We start from the raw sequence: 10,937 nt of genomic DNA, 5'->3' as shown, positions 1-10,937 counted from the left end.
ACATGAGAAGTTTATGTTTCATACTATCCCCAACCCTAGTGACTCCAAAATAGGCGCAGGGGCATCAGCTGTCCACTATTTAGTCCTTTGAAGTAACTGAAGTAGTCAAGTGTTTCACTTCTTCGTCACCGCAGCTTGCTTTTAGGCTTTCAGGGAATTTTCCTCCCTTAGCGGACAGTTTCCAGAGATGACCCATAGATGGCACTAATTGGCCATAATAAAATAGTTTCTCTAAAAAAAAAAAAAACTTATGAAAAGTTTCAAACACCTACAAAGCAGAGATGATATTATAATGAACCCCCACGTACCTATCACCCAGGGTCAACACTTATCAACAAGTGGCGATCTTGTTTACCTACCCCAACTGTTACCAGAGAACAGGTTCTTGGTATCATGACAGGGAAGAATTCAAGGACGCAGAGAATGAAGTCTTGCAAACAAAGCCAAACAAGCAGTGGATTCATTACTAAAGGAAAGGAAAAGAGTAAACTCCCAAAATAGTGGGAGTGGGCAGGCCAGGAGGAGGGCGTCTGCACCAAAGAACAAACGGGCTGAGGATTTTACTAGAATGAGGGCGTTGAAATATTCAAGATTTAGGGGTGGCGTTATAGGCGTTCCCAGGTATGTCCTTGCTAACCACTCCTTGTCAGGAAGAGGGATTTTTGTCCTCTGGCCCTTGTCAGAACAGTCATGGTGACACAGGGGGTGGAAATTTTTCTGGGTTGCCATGCTATTATAATCCATTACCATTAGCTGTAGCTACACCTTTTCTTAAGAGTGATTTCATTTCCTCCTTCCCTTGTTTCCCATTCTTCCTCCTTCTCTTCCTCCCCCACCCACCATTCTTTCTACCTAGGTGCACATCCATCCACCCACTGGGTTATTTTGAATGAAATCTCAGACATCATACCATTTCATCTACATTTTTTATAAATATCAATAAAAAGTAAAGGTAAGATGAGTCCTTTGACCAGGCTGCAATCTGTCAGGATTTTTATTTTTGTTCTTGTCTTTTAAACCTCTAAAGTTAAATTCACAAAAAGAATTTTTTAATTATTTTTTTAATTTAACTATAGTTGGTGTACAATCTTATATTCGTTATAGTAGTTTCAGGTGTACAATATAGTGATTCAACATTTTTATGCCTTGCAATGTGAGGCATAATTCTAATTCTAATTAGAATTAATTCTACCAAGTCTAATAATAATCTGTCACTGTGTAAACTTATCACAATATTATTAACTATATTCCCCTTCCCCTTTTCACTTACCCCCCACCCCCTCCCTTCTGGTGACCATCCCTTTGGTCTCTGTTTCTATGAGTCTATTTTTGTTGTTTTGTTTAGCTTTGTTTTTAGGTTCCACATATATGAGGTGTGATCAAAAAGTACGGCGAATGTTTAAATTCTAAAAAATTTATTACAGAAAAAGACACATTGTCATTAATCCCCCCCAAAAATATTCTCCTCACTTTGAACATACTTATCCCATCATTCTTGTCACTTTCTGAGGCAGTTCTGGAAGTCCTCTTTTGTGAGCGTCTTTGCTTCATCCTCCATCATGACAACGCTCCGTGTCACACATCACTTCTGGTGTGGCAATTTCTGTCAAATAAAAACATTACGGTGTGTTTTCATCTACTTTACTCACCAGATCTGGCACCATGTGACTTCCGGCTCTTCCCCAAAGTCAACATGACCATGAAAGGTAAACGTTTTGAATTGATTCAGGGCATCAAGGCAGCCAGGACAGCACAACTAAAGACACTTACCAAAGAGGACTTCCAGAACTGCTTCAGAAAGTGGCAAGAATGATGGGATAATTGCATTATCCCAATTGGGGGTGGGGGGGAGGGCATATTTTGAGGGGGATTAATGGCAATGTGTCTTTTACTGCAATTTTTTTTATTTAAACATTCGCCATATATTTCGATCACGCCTCATAAGTAAAACCATAGGTATTTGTCTTTCTCTGCCAGACTTATTTCACTTAGCAGAATTTTTTTTAATGAGTCAATTCAGATTACCGCTCCATTTCAAAGGATCTTGGTTTTTTGTTTTCTCTTCCTCACCGCACACTGCCCTCACGCCCCTCCCCCTCACGCCTGCTTCCTCACTCCTCCCCCTTCAAGCCTCCCCTTGTTTCTCTCACCTTTACATTTGCATCCACTCTCTGGCCTCACAAGTGACCATAAAGTAGAAACTGATTTTGCTTAGGCAGCTAGAGTTTTGTAAGAGTTTGATTATATCAAGTTTGTTTGTTATTCACAATAAGGAACATTAAGAAGCAAGTCAGTTGAAACACTGTATTTCAAACTAAAACCATGGATTTTGTTCATGGGAAGTGTTCAAATGTTGTTTAAAAAACAAAAATAATGATAATTATCCATTGTAAGGGCTTTACTATATTCTCTCCATAATTAATTGTATTTTGACTCAATTTCAGGCTCACCTCAAGCCTTGACCACACTCCAGGCTCAAAAAAAAAAAAAAAAGCAGAGGCCAGAAAATATCAGATTTCCAAGAGCAGCATATGGGAAGAAATTGGATTTGGGGACTATAGGACCTAAGCCCTGATCCCATCACTTATCACTATGTGACCTTGAACAAGTCACTTAACCTCTCTGTGCCTCAGTTTCCTCCTCTGTAACATAGGAGTGACCGTCCTTGCTCATACTAACAAAATTATAGCAGAGGGGGAGGGAGATGGATGTGAAAGCAAATTTATATTCACAAAATGCTGCACACACATGAAGTTAGACAACATGGATGGTGGTTGAGAGCAGGGGTTCAGGTGTCAGACAGACCTGAGTGTGAGTCCTAGCTATGTGTGACCCTGGGCAGGTGGCTTTACCTTTCTCATCCTCAGTTTCAACATCTATAAATTGATAATTATAGAAACTACATCATAAGGTGATTTAACAGATTACAAGGAACAATGCATGTGAAGTACTCAGCGTGCTTGACACATAGCAAGCAATCAACCCCTGGGAGCTGTTATTACTCTTATTACTTTATTGCAAAGCTGAAGGACCCTAGAATCATAGACGCCAAAGGGACTCTGAAGAACATTTCCTAAGAGAACCCATTAAGTCTGTTCATTCCAGTTCACATCTCTGCCTCCTGGATCGAACCCCAGAGCTTCCCTAAACCTCAGCTGTCCTCTTGGATCCTGGCCTTCCCAGGTCCTTTAGAACTGGCCTCCTCTCCTTGGGAAGATGTTTTCATCAGAACGATGCTTCTGGAACTAAAACAAAGAGAAACTGAGCTTTGGGGCTGAAGGTCAGGGAATTCATGTCCTTTCCTCAGCCTTCTTGTGATTCCATAGATAATCTCAAGCAGTCATGTCTAAGTGTTGCTTAAAGAAGATGACTACCGCTGCTCTGCCACAGATGGTGATGAGTTATGATGCCAACATGCAGTGATTCACTTGCTTCCTAATCACACTCATGTAAATGTTGACCTATCCATCTCCAGGAAGGCATCTCCTGACTGGGGCTTTCCCCAAGCAATTTGCTTCTTCACTCTTCAGAGGGAGGGATGTGGAAAGGAGCAGATGCTTTAGAATAAGTCTGCTCTCAGTTCTCAAAAACACACACACACACACAAAAAAAAAACCTGTGGGATTAGCTGTAAGGGAATTAACACCCACCTGATCTTATTCTCTCATCTGTTGTTTTAAAATCAACCTTCCACTCAGGAGTGGTATTTTATACTACTGATGCTCTGAAAACTGGGATCTTAACAAAGAAAAGCTTGCATCAGATGCATGGCTACTGCTCACATCATAGCTGAAGCACTTAGACACACAGAAAAGACCTTGTGTTTGGCTTGCAGGGTTTCTCAGAGCAGTGGAATGAAGAAGGGTTTCGTTACAAATTTCTTGTCAACTCCTTGTAAACACACTTACACCAATAAATACAACTGCCTTCTCCTCTTTTGTGACAGCAGCCAAAACCATGAACCCTGGCCAGCGCCTTTGCCATTCATAGAACACCTAAATGTGACAGATTTAAATGCTGATGAAATGTAAACAGGGAGTGGGGTAATTAGCCTATCATAAGAAGAAGGACAGAAAGGAAGTCATTAGGGATTCAGTCTCTCTCTCACCCACAGAAGCAACCCCAGGCCAGCATTTTCCAAACCCATCTGATCAAATGATACAGTACATTAAATTATTGTACAACAATGAGGGGGATTCTTTGGTAAAAATAAGTTAAAGGTGATGAATGTCTAAAGTGTTTCCCAAACATGGTTACTATGAACTCTTTTATTCACAGATCATGTAAGAAATAGGGAAAAACTTTGCTAGCTTGATGTTTCATTTTTTAAATCCCATGTGTTCAAAGCATTACATTATTCCACAAAAGCAAAAACTAAACATCCAAATACAGGAAGAAGCAAACCTCTTTCAGGTAAAAGAGTCTGTGTTTTGTATATACCACTTGTTGCTGGATGCCCCCCTCCTGTTGTTCCTTTAAAACATATCCCCCTATACACACACACACACACCATCAGGAACTTGCCATCACTCTCAGCCTCAAACTCCAGCGGTCAGTAAAGGAAGTAGCCTATAACCCTGTGTTATGAGTTAAATTGTGTCCCCCAAATTCATGTGTTGGAATCCTAATCCCCAGCACTCAAAATGTGACTTAATTTGGAGATATTGTTTTTACAGAGGTAATTAAGTTAAAATGAGGTTGTTATGGGGGGACCTAATCTAATATGACAGATGTCCTTATAGAAAGGGGGAAATTGGGACACAGAGGTCTCCATAGGAAAGACAACGTGAAGACATAAGGAGAAGATGGCCATCTATAAGTCAAGAAAAAAGGCCTGGAACAGATCTTTCTGTCACAGTCTTCAGAAGGAACCAGCCCTGCTGACATCTTGATTTTGAACATCTAGCCTCCAGAACTGTGAAACAATACATTCCTGTTATTTAGGCCACAAAGTTTGTAGTACTTTGTTATGGAAGCCCTAGCCAATACACTGTGTTTGTAATCAGCTTTAACTGTATTTATTTATTTTTTTTATTCATCAAATACTTATAGAGAACTTATTCATTTCCAAGACTGTTCTAAATGCCAGAGACACAATGGTGAACAACTGCAAACACTTGCCCTGCCATTATAGATCTTACAGTCTATTGAGGGACACAGGAGTGAAATCAAATAATCACTTACAAATGTAAAATCACAAACTATGATAATAGCTAAAAAAAAGACAATGATTATGCTAAATCTTTCACATAGACAGGAGCTGACTTAGTCTGGGTGTCAACAAAGCTTCTTTAAGGAAGTGACAAATGAGCTTTGACTTAAAGGATTAGCAGGAATCATAAGGTAAAAGGAGGATGTGGAAACAGTGTTCCCAACAGAGAGGGTAACATGTACAAAACAGATTTTTTAGACAAAAATAAATATGGTCAGTACATATTACAAAGAGCTGAATACTCCAGGAAAAAAAAATCACTCTAAATTCTATCCCTCTAATAAAATAGTTTTTCAAATATATTAACAAAGTTGATAGAAAGCAAAGGAGAAATAGAAAAAACCCACCATCACAATGACAGATTTTAATACAATTCTCTCAGTAATTGATAGATCAAGAAGACAATTCCTCTCTTTTCTGAGTACTTATGTTAGGTGATTATTATTTTGATTTCACTTGCCTCATTCTGAAATACTTCTCAAAAGTAAATATCTCTGTATTACCAGCATCTATGAATCACCATACAAATAAATATTTGTTAAAGTTCAGTTTCCAATAAATACTTGTTCAATGAATTCATGATAGGAAACAAAATTATTTTTTGCTAATTTAAATACCAAGATAGTGCTTTTAAAAATTGTCATTACTAGAGAGGTCCAAGATGGCAAAGTAGATAAGCACTGTGCCTGCTCCCTTGCATGAACACATTAAAATTACAAATAAATTATAACACAATCAACCTAGAGAACCATATGAAGCCTGGCTGAAGTTTTATAACTTAGGATATAAAGAAGAAGTCACGTCGAGACTGGTAGAAGGGATGGAGACGCGAAACAGGTTGTCCTCAAACCTCCGTGTGGTGGTTGAGAACGAGGAGCGATATCTCAACCATGGACGTTCCCCCCGGAGGAGCAAGAGACCCCAGCCCCACACCAGCCTCCCCAGCCCAGAGTACTGGTGCCAGGAAGAGGCGTGCCCACATTTGGCTGTGAAAAACAATGGAAATTCTACACACCTGCGTGGGATGGAAGGCAGTGGGAAACGCAGATGTTCTCTTAAATGGCCCATGCACAGACTCTCGCAGGCACTCACCTTGGGTTCCGGCAGAAGGATAGTAGCTCTGGGGCTGTTGGAAGTATACAGGGGGCAGACTAAGGTGTGTAGCTTCTGAACGAGAGCTGGAGGACTGTCACCATTTTCCCTGTGTGAAGACCTGCTCCCATGCAGCTGACAAGTGGGTGCCATTTTGGTTATGTTGAGCCTGCCCCCACAGACCAAATCTGAATCTGATTGGCCTGGTGAACTCTGCTGCTCTATCCTGCTGACTCACTGAGACCCTGCCTCATCCAACTTGCCCAAGACCAGAGGCACTTTCTCTAAGACCAGCCAGCTCCATCCACATTGCACTCTTTTTGAAAAATAATTGGAGTCCACAGGACCCAGGCAGGCAGCAACTGGCCCCAGTGTGTTCTGAGACTTTTGCTAAGTATCTCCAGGCTTAGCACTGGCACCAAACCAGAGTCTACACAATGTGTTGACCACAATTCTTCCCACTCCAGTGACTCCCTCCGACCCTACCTCACCCTACTTGTGTACCGCATGAAGGTTTATCAGGGGCTAAACTTTAAGGGAGCTGGCAGGTGGCAGCAAGTCTCAGGGTGTCCTGGGATTTTTGCAAAGATACGCCAGGCCTGATACTGGTGGCAGCTATCCTCAGTTCACAGTATGACCTCTCCCACATGCCTCCAGGGTTAGTATAGGCAGCGAACAACTGTGGATCACTTTGTAGCTCTTACCAGGCAGTCCCCAGCCAGTCACAGGCAGTGGGTGACATGGGCCTGCACCAGAGCCCCTTGCAAGAGGCCCCAGAACCAACATACTTGGAGGTTGGCTTCAGACTGCAGCAGAGCATCACCCAATTAACCCCATAAGTGGCACACCCAAAAGATGGTCTCAACAGGCACCAGAGCCCACTGGAGTGAATCCCACTCAGTGAGATAAGCCCCTACACACACACACACACACACACACACACACACACACAGAGCAACCTGTAAGATGTAGATGTGGCCAAATCCCAGAGCAAATTACCTTAGTGTCAATCCCACCCACTGATGTGCCAATAGCAACCAAGACTCTAACAGGAGGGCACATACAAGCCACATAAGGGACACTCCTGGGACACCTGGAGCAGGTGACCATGGAGACTGTACTAGGGCCACACGGGGCACCTACTACATAGGGCCACCCATCCAAGACTGGGAGAAATAGCAGATCTACCTAATACATAGAAACAAACAGACAGGGAGCCAAAATGAGGAAACAAAGAAATATGTCCCAAATAAAAACATAGGAGAAAACACCAGAAATAGAACTAAACAAAAGGAAGGCAAGCAACCTACCAGAGACAGAGTCCAAAACAATGATTATAAAGATGCTCAAGGTACTCAGTGAGAACTTGAATAAAGAGACACCAAGCATAAAAAAAGACGTAGGAACCATAAAAACAAAACAAAACAAACAAACAAAAAAAACAGTCAGAAGTGAAGAATACAATAACTGAAATGAAGAATGCACTGGAAGGAATCCTCAGCAGACTAGAGGAAGCATAGGATCGAATCAGCAATTTGGAAGACACACAATTGGAATAGCAAAAGGAAAAAGAATCCCTCCAAAATGAGAACAGTTTAAGAGACCTCTGGGACAACATAAAGTGTAACAAAATTCACACCATGGGGGTACCAGAAGGAGAAGAGAGAAAACAATGTATTGAGAACTTGTTTGAAGAAATAATGACTGAAAACTTTCCTAACTTGGCAAAGCAAATAGACATACAAGTCCAGAAAAAGCAGAGTCCCAAATAAGATGAACCCAAATAGGCCCACACCAAGACACATTATAATTAGAATGGTGAAAGTTAAACACAAAGAGAGAACCCTAAAAGCAGCAGGAGAATGGCAAATAGTAAGCTCCCATAAGACTGTCAGCTGATTTCTCAATGGAAACTTTGCAGCCCAGAAGGGCTTGGCACAAAATAGTCAATATGATGAAAAGCAAGGACCTACAACCAAGATTACTCTACACAACAAAGTGATCATTTAGACTCAAAGGACAGATACAGAGCTTCCCAGAGAAGAAAAAGCTAAAGAAGTTCATCACTACCAAATCAGTACTACAAGGAATGTTAGAGGGACTTTTTAAGATGGAAAAAATAAAAAATAAAAATTATGAATGATAAAATGGCAATAGCTGCATGTCTATCAACAATTACTTTCAATGTAAATAGGTTAAATGCTCCACTCAAAAGACATAGGAGGGCTGAATAGATAAGAATACAAAACCCTTACATATGCTGCCTACAAGAGAATCACTTCAGATTAAAAGACACACACAGAAAGAGAGTAAAGGGATGGAAAAAGATATTTCATGAAAATAGAAATGAAAAAAACAAAAAAAGTTGGAGTAGTGATACTTACACTAGACACTATACTATACTAAAGAAGGACCCAGTAATCCCACTTCAGTGTATTTATCTAAGAAACCCAAGTGTTACTTAGAGGAGACATGTGCATTCATATGTTCATTGCAGCATTGTTTACAATGACCAAGATGTGGAGGCAGCCTGGGTGTCTGTCAATGGAAGAATGGATACATATATACAGTGGAATATTGCTCAGCCATGGAAGGTAAAGTAATTGTTGATAGATATGTATTGTTGTCATTTTATAATTCATTATTTTTTTAAAGATTTTATTGGGGAATCGGGGAAGGGGAACAGACAAGTTGCTGTCCTTTTGTTCTTCAGTGGACGTCGCTTCACTGGCCTAGGTTGGTATTGTGATCATTTCGCTCTTCCGGCTGAGGCAGATTGGTCACTGGCCATTGGACGGCCACTCATGGCAGCTCTTGGCAGCTCACACAGACTGCTGTCCACTTATGGTAGCTCAAGGCAACCCACCATAGCCCTACTGCAGCCTACGCCATAGCCGGTGACTCATGGCAGCCCAGCTCCAGGTCGAGCTGTTGTTCACCATCTTAGCTGTAGAGGGTGTGGTGTCACTGGCCTTCATATGGGATCTGAACCTGGGCCCTGCTGCTCAGAGGTGGCGTCCCAAGCCAACTCTTAACCAACACACCACTTGGCTAGCCCAGTATAATTAATATTTTTTACCTGTTTTTTTCATCTTTAAGTAGTCCCTCTAACATTCCTTGTAATACTGATTTGGTGATGATGAACTCCTTTAGCTTTTTCTTATTTGGGAAGCTCTTTATCTGTCCTTCCATTTTAAATGATAGCCTTGCTGGGTAAAATAATCTTGGTTGTATGTCCCTGCTTTTCATCACTTCAAATATTTTGTGCCAATCCCTTCTGGCCTTCAGTTTCTGTTGAAAATTCAGCTGACAATCTTTTGGGAGCTCCCTTATAAGTAACTAGTTGCCTTTCTCTTGATGCTTTTAGGATTTGCTCTTTGTCTTTAACCTTTGCCATTATAATTATAACGTGTCTTGGTGTGGGCCTATTTGGGTTCATCTTGTTTGGGGCTCTATGCTTCCCAGGCTTGTATGTCTCTTTCCTTCACCAGTTTAGGAAAGTTTTCAGTCATTATTTCTTCAATTAAGTTCTCAATCCCTTGCTTTCTCTTCTTCTGGTACCTCAATGATTTGAGTTTTGTTACACTTGATGTTTTCCCAGAAGTCTTTTGAACAATTGTTATTATTTTTTGGGGGGATTCTTTATATAATTTAATAAATTATTTAAGCAAAAATAAATAAATAATTTAAGCAAAGAAATGTTAAAATATTATAGCCAAGACCTCAAGTGGGCCCTTGACATTATTTGGTAATTGCACTATAGTTTCCCTGCATGTTCATTTCCCCACTATCCAGCACATGTATTTCCCAACCCCTTGCTCCTGAAACCTCTAAAACATCCTCACCCTATTTGCTTTCATTTCTCCAAATGATGTTGCTTGTTACTTTTTACTGCAAATCTTCCTCCCATTAAAATGCATGAAATGTCCATTTCCTGTCTATCCAACCATTCATTCCACTGTTTTCTGGATCCCATTCCCTCGCCGTATTTCAGGACTTTTCTCTATACTCTTCATTGCACCATCATACAAACTCAATATTTAAACACACAAACACACAGGAGAAAGTATCCTACATTTTCTTCCTCAAATTCTCCATCTATCTCTTCATTTTCAGTTTCTTTTCATAGCAAAATTGTGCTAAAGAGTAACTGATGGTTGCTACTTCTACATCCTCACCTCATATTCCCTTCTCAATAGGTTCTGTACTTCCATTCCCCCACACCCCCACTCCACTGGCACTGCTCCCATCAGAGTCAACATTGCCTCCTCTTACCCAACCCAGTGGTCACTGCCTCTGTCCTCATCTTTCTTGTGAAAACACTCAGGACTTTCAAAACAGTTGACCACTTCCTCCTTGAAACACTCCCTTCACCCAAATTCTGACACTGTACTGTTCTGTTCCCTTCTAAATCCTCATTACACCTTACCAGGCCCCGTTTCTGTGCACTGTAAATGTTGGCTTGCTACAGTGCTCTGTTCTTGGTCCTTTTATTTTTACTTTTTTGAAAACAACATTATTGAGATATAATATTAGGTTGTTGGAAAAGTCATGATGCATTTTTGCAACGAAACCCAGAAAAAATACATCATTACTTTTCTGACAACCCAATAGAATTTATATATCATAAAAT

The sequence above is a fragment of the Hipposideros armiger genome, unplaced genomic scaffold (genome assembly GCF_001890085.2).
Source record: "Hipposideros armiger isolate ML-2016 unplaced genomic scaffold, ASM189008v1 scaffold_1111, whole genome shotgun sequence".
Classification (NCBI taxonomy): Eukaryota; Metazoa; Chordata; class Mammalia; order Chiroptera; family Hipposideridae; genus Hipposideros; species Hipposideros armiger.
This window is presented reverse-complemented; position numbering follows the sequence as displayed.